Genomic DNA, 7,047 nt, shown 5'->3' on the forward strand with positions numbered 1-7,047 from the left:
GAGGCCAAAAAGGGGGACTAAAAGCATGTCTTTTCCATGTAGGGACTTTTGGATTGATTTTGCAGGTTTAACTAGAACCATGTTGCAGTAAGGGCCAAAAAGCGACTGGTTCTGGTCAAATGTGTCCATGCTTGCTCCAACTGTTTTGGGTTTGACCTCTACGTACGTATCAAGCTGTCCCCTAAGAAGTACTTTATTTCTCTAGAGGCATTATTTATATCCGGTTAATTAATTTGATTATATTAATATTTTTGCTATTTCATTTAATTATATTTAACTTCATCACAAGCTATGCTTTTGCCATATGCATATTTGCATATCAGCATATTCATATATTCATCGGGTATGGTGACTTCCAATTTTCAGATTCACTTGTCTATACCAGGTTGAGCAACAGTGTAGGTTAGATACATTTTTTATTCTGCTCCACATGTCTTTAAAGCACAACTCCTTCTAAACGCTTAAGGCATTTTGATGAAATTTTATAGGATTCGTTGCATATTATATGTAGATGTACATGAAAGAATATAATTGCTGTCGGAGGACTCCAAAGGGATATAATCCAAATTAAGTAAGCACAACTCCTCCTAAACCCCTCTTTTTTTATAATTTTATGGGAAATTTTTATGAAATTTTATGAAGGCGTATGTCCATAGAATAAAATTGTTAGGTGCAGTTAAAGAAATTAAAAATAGTAAGGCAGTGGACATTGGTCCAGTTAAAAAAAATGACTGGACCTAAAAATTTCAAGTGGACCGAAAAATTTGGACGGCCAGGGGTCTGGGGGCCTCTTAAGTCAGAAGCTCTGGGGTAAATGAAGCCAAATCATGCATTCTAGCACTCTCCTGACACTTTTTTTTTTACTTTTAAAGACTTTGAAAAACACCATTTTTTTGTGAGATTTGAATTAAAAAAAAAGATTTTTTGTTGATTTTTTTATTTTTTTTTCTCTAGAATAAAAAAACAAAAGTTTGTCAAGTTCGTCTTCATTCATTTTATTATCCGCATGATCCTCCATATTACTACATTCTGATCCATTCTCATCTTTTTCATCATCAACTCCTTTAGAGGTTTGGATAATCAGTCCACCTAGTACAGCCTAAAATAATAAAAAAATATATTGAGGTTAAGTAGTTTTCCAAAATGTCACACAATTTATACCATTCATTCACTAATATTGAGAAATATGCCATTTGATAATCCAGAGGTACATGCGGCATTTAGACTTACGACATTAGATTGTCAAAGTCATCTATATTGTTTGGGCTTTAGGTAGCAGGGCCATCAGCAACACCATCCTCTACATCGTCTATTTCAGCGAAAGCTGGGACATGTTTACGTTTTCAAGTCCTGTATATTATTCTTTATGCTACGTCATCTACTGCGCCTGAAAGCATACAGTTCCTTGCTAGGTGCAATAATTGGGCTATATGAGATTAAGTTGTTTGATTGTGTTTTCAAGAAATCAAGGGGATAATTTTTTTTACTAGGATTATACAATAGCAGATGCCATAATGGTCCATACTTTACTACCTGTAAGGCATGAAACAAGTAAAACAGTATAGTAATAGATAACACAATATGTTAAAACACACCAGATTTTAACATTTCAAGAGCTCATGATGTCTGTCATTAGCAATGTGGTTTAAAACGGGGTTTCATTATTTTTTATCAAGCATCAATAGAAAAAAAGTATTGCCAGAGTTCAAGGAAAAATGAATTTGCTGAACTGATCCGGTTTAATAGTATCTTACAAAATGAACATAAAGGTTACTTAAGAAAGCCAGACATAGGGTCGTCTCGTCTCACTTTTTTAGATGGTTTTAACTAAATTTATTATCAGAATTTGAGAAAATAATGCACTGAAAACGAAAGAGTTCATATCAAGTGGATACAGCAATAAAGGTTGGCATATCAAGTTTTTTTTACACTTAGTTTTCAATGTTTTGTTTTCAAATTGAGGATAATATATATGCATGTCTGGTGCTTCAAATTTTCATTGGATAAGAGTCTTTTCTGTGGCCATAAATAATGGAACATACTCTTTCGGTTTAATGGTCTTATGCACAGAATAATTAAGAGAACCAAGGTTATAGCGGTAATCAAAATAATATAATCCAGGGAAAAAGACAAGACATGAAAAAAACAGATATACACAACAGAAAACATGAAGTAACTAAAACAATGCATACAAAGTAACAAAGGCAAATTAGTAACTCGAACTCCACAAAAAAACTAGAAGCATGGACCAGGTGTGCCAGTAGTGTAAGCGTCCTCTGCTTTTCTAGAAACACGCACCAAATTCCTCATAAAAAGTCCGGGGTAGACAAACGAGAAAAGGAAAACTATGACACGTTGAATAAATCAGTTTTCATGGTGCTGATGGATACACCATAACGTTCCACAAGTTCATGATCACGACCATAAAACTTCTGTAGTGATGACGTCAATCTTGTAGCAACATAACCCTGTTCCAGAAGCCTATTTATTAGAGTTCTAGCGGGATACAAAACGTCTGATATAGATCTATTAATTTCTATGCAAGACATTGGGAACACCAGGAAAATGCTCTCTGCATGCCCATTTTTGTTTTCTTTTTTCAAATGGTTCAAGTCATAACCCTAGCTTCACCCATAGCCATCATTTTTATGGTATGAATCCTTTTGTACAACTATTCACTTATACCCAAGTTAACTGTCTCACCACAGAATGCAAATAGATGTTAGAAATAAAACATGTATAGAAAGTTGAAAAAAAAAATCTTAGACCCCTTACTGAGAAGTGGACATAGTTAGCTAACATGTCCTAAAAGACCTTAATAACTATTGCTATCACTTGGTGTCCATCGTCGTGTGTGTCGTAAACAATTTTTCAAAGTTTTTATTTTTCAACTTTAGACACTGCACTTCCAAATAATCTCATAAATATACTTGTTCCAATACTTTTAGATCTTTCTTAATAACGAAAAGCATGAAAAGTACTTCTTTTGAAATGCTTACATCACTCGAATTCCTGTAAGACATTGTTTTCATACGCTATGGCGAAACTGTTCACTGTCAAGTTATTGGAATTCCCTTGGAGACCATTTGTGCACTACTTATTCGGCAAAGGTCCATCCCATCATGCAGAAATATTTTACTCCCTGCCAGACTTGAGCTTAACACAGCTATTGTTTTACATATTTGCAAAAATCTGATGGGGCATGGTCTCTTGACCCCTTAAAATTCATAGAAATTTAAGTGATATCTCCATATATGAATTTTCAAGAGGAAAATAATATTAAATTTTCTTTTAAATTTGAAATTTAAAAATGTGTAAATGATTGTTTTTTTTGGAGGCGTGGTCCCCTTTGGCCCTTATTTGAACAATGTAAGAGATATCTGAAATCTGATTGAAAATGAAAGAAAAATTAAAATCTGAACAAAGTTAAAAAGTTGATTTCTTTGGGGGGAGGGGGGCAGCCCTTATAGTTAATAAGACTAAGAGATATATCCAAAATTAAAAAGTCCAGGCGGAATTTTTATATGAAATCCAATAAAAAAAGTCAATTATCAAAAATTTAAAAACTTTTTTTTTGGTGTGGCACATTGACCATCTATAACTTGAAAATGGCCTGAGATATCTGAACACAGCCAGGGATTTTCATAAAAAATGAAAGAAAATTATATTCCATAATAAACAAGAGGCTCCCAGGAGCCTGAATCGCTCACCTTGTTGAGTTTTGACTTTCAAAGGCGATAAATTTAACAGGAAGTTGTCCAACAATTTTGACGCAAGAAGTCGTTGGTAGGACTTATCATCAGGATCATTTCAACAATAGAATTTCTTTTTAATCTCTCACAGTTTTCAAGATATTGACCGAAAACAGTTTAAAAAAAGTCATTTTCCCCTTTTAAGGGCAATAACTCATACAAGGAATCGTCTTACAACTTTATCCTTGAAGACTTGTAGTCCTAATAATAAGGTTCATTTCAGCTTTTGAAAGAATTTGACTAAACCTGACGGTTTTGGAGATATATACGAAGAACTACTGTCTGCCTCCTATATTCTATTTTTAGTAACGGCGCCCATGTTACTCGACGAATCAAAAATCCCAACATCAGTTCTATGCAGGATACCCCAAGGAACATTCATACAAGGTTTGGTTTCAATTGTCAAGTAGTGTCGAAAGAAATAACATTTAAAAATGCAAATTCGTTGCAAAAGGGCAATAACTCTAACATGGCCTATAGGATTACAACAAAAATTTGACCACAGCTAGATCTCATTGTGCTAAACACTTTTACCCAAGTCCGAATTTAGCTAAACCTAATGGTTTTGGAGATACATGCTAAAAACTACTGTCTGACTCCTATGTTCTATTTTTGTAACGACGGTCATGTTTTTTTTTTTTTTCAACAAATAAAAAAATCCCCTCATTAGTTCTATGCAGGATACCCCCAAGAAATATTCATACCAAGTTTGGTTTTAATTAGACAAGTAGTTTTCAGAGGAGAATAGTTTTGTATAATTGTTAACGACGACGATGAACGACGACAACGAACCCCAAGTGATGGCAATAGCTTACTTGGCCTTTGGCGAGGTAATCTAAAAAAGTTGTTTTTTGGGGGGTGTGTGGCTCTATTTTGTACCCCTTTGACTCCAAATCGGTTAATTATAAGCCTAACCTGTAAAAAAAAATTAACAGAAGTTCAAAAGTAACTAACTGACATCTGAATCATAAAAATCAATCAACAATAAACTTTCCTATCAATTCTAATGATAACACCAATTTTCTCCCTTTTTAGCCCTTTATTTCCAAAATTGGTGGGGCAAAGACCTACCAAAACTATCTTGCCCTCTACCATCTATTTAGGAACAGTGTGTAAAAACTTCAAATATGTTGTCCTAATCTTTTTTTTTAAACAAATTTTGTGCCCACACTTGTCCTACGTTCAACATGTTGCAGTTCTATCATGCTGCACTTAGCAAAGCCATGTATTTGCATTTGAGATAATCTGTAACATTTAAGAAAAACAGAAAATGCATTGTAATATTGTTGTATCATAATATTGAGTCAGATATTTTAACCCCCTACCGCGATAAATTACCGCCCCCCCCCCTTTTTTGATAATTTAGACCCATGCTGCGATATTTTAACCCCCTGCTGAAATAAATTAACCCTACTGTTATGACATTTAAACCCCATTCTGCTATAAATTAACCCCCCTGCTGCGATAAATTAATCCCCTGCTAAGATATTTTAGCCCCCCCCACAGCGATATTTTAGCCCCCATGCTACGATGAATTAAACCCCCTGCTGTGATATATTAACTCCTCTGCTGCGTTAAATTAACCCTCTGTTATGACATTTTAACACCCCTTTTGCTATATTTTAACCTCTCCTGCGATAAATGACCGCCCCCCAACCTTTGTAATGACATTTTAATCCGCTACTACGATAAACTAATCCCCTGCTATGATATTTTGGGGCCCCCACTGCGATATTTTAACCCCCCTGCTACGATGAATTAAACCCCCTCTGTGGCATTTTAACTCCTCTGCTGCGTTAAATTTACCCCCTGTTATGATATTTTAACCCCCCTTTTGCTATATTTTAACCTTCCCTGAGATAAATGACCACCCCCCTTTGTAATGACATTTTAATCCGCTACTGCGATAAGTTAGCCCCCTGTTATGATAATTTAGCCCCATGCTGCGATATTTAACCTCCTTGCTACGATAAATTACCTTTACTTTTACGACATTTAAACCCCCTCCTGCGTAAAATTTACCCCCTGCTGCGATACTTTACCCCCCCCCTGCTCCAATAAATTAACCCCCCCCCTGTTATGATATTTTAATCTCCTGTTGTGCTATACTAACTGCTGGTCTGTGATAAATGTATCCCCTACAGAGGGGTAAAAATATCATAAAGGGGGGTTATGTCAAAATTACCCTGGGGATCACTAATTCATACGATAAATTGATCCCGGAGTTAACATATCATATGATATATTAACCCCGGGGTCAATATTTCGCGGGGGTCAAAATATGACACCGGTATAAGAATTTGAACATTCAGTATCATACAATAGATCATTAACAAAGACAAATACAACAAGACTGACAAAAAGCACACCCTGTCTAACTCCTTCCCCGTGCAGGTCAGGGTGTTAAAAGAATAGGCCTGCAGCAGCGCTAAGCTCGTCGTAAAAGGCGACTAAATAGTGCTCAGAACCCTAGACGGGGGCTAGGGCGCTCTGTCCACAGAGCAACTGGGGTGTGTGCCCCAGGTGAAGGAATGGGGTACCCCTGGCGTGTTACATGCTGGGGTTGTCAGGCTATAATACGGAAAACCTGACCGCAAACCATAGGGGTGTACCGTGTTGGGAAAAATGCCACGTTCCTCGCACGTTAAAGAACCCTACTGTGGTATTCTGGTATTCTCCACGAGTAGAAACCATAGGGCTCCGCCACAGGAGGCTAAATTGCCCGACCCTACCCACCTCTCCCTATTTTCAGTGGCAATCAAAATTTGTCGACCCCATTGTCCTTGTGTCCCATCCCTTTTTCATTTCATCATCATCATTTCATGTTCATTTTATCATCAATTTCATGTTCATCGTCTGAATATAGCTAAAATATTGCTGCTCGGACGGTAAACCCAAACAAACAAACAAACAAACAATGTCTCACTCCTTCAAGAATTGTGAAAAAAAAGTTACTAGTGTTCATTTACTCACAATAATACTATGAGTACGAATGTGACAGTCGTCAATGATTTGCCTTAATTTGCCTTTAACCCGTAACTGAGTTAGCCTTTATCCCATACTGTAACTGATGCTTTCCTGCAAACGAGGAATGCAACATGTAAACATTTCTAAATTATAATGCTAGCTGTGCTCTGGGAAACATTTTATTCTTATACTATTCACCAATCTACTTATAGACAGACCTCAATTAACTTTATATCGGAATTCTGATTTTTCAATGCAAGTTTTAACGTTATGATTCGTTTTTTACTGTATATTTACTTCTGATTTTGCTATTTTCTGCTTTGTTTCT

At 36.0% G+C, this 7,047-nt stretch overlaps 1 long non-coding RNA gene across 1 annotated transcript; it reads right to left on the bottom strand.

Annotated features, from left to right (window-relative positions):
• Positions 1-859: 859 nt before the first annotated feature.
• On the bottom strand, positions 860-5,096 carry LOC148626740 (uncharacterized). Its single transcript, XR_015921937.1, has 3 exons — positions 4,309-5,096; positions 1,231-4,263; positions 860-1,099 (listed from the first exon to the last, which is right to left on the bottom strand). It is a non-coding gene; the product is annotated as an uncharacterized LOC148626740 (long non-coding RNA).
• Between the last annotated feature and the right edge of the window lie 1,951 nt (positions 5,097-7,047).

This window comes from Perna viridis, chromosome 1 (assembly GCF_037379345.1).
Source record: "Perna viridis isolate PV_CMFRI_1.1 ecotype Kerala chromosome 1, ASM3737934v1, whole genome shotgun sequence".
In the NCBI taxonomy this organism is placed as follows: domain Eukaryota; kingdom Metazoa; phylum Mollusca; class Bivalvia; order Mytilida; family Mytilidae; genus Perna; species Perna viridis.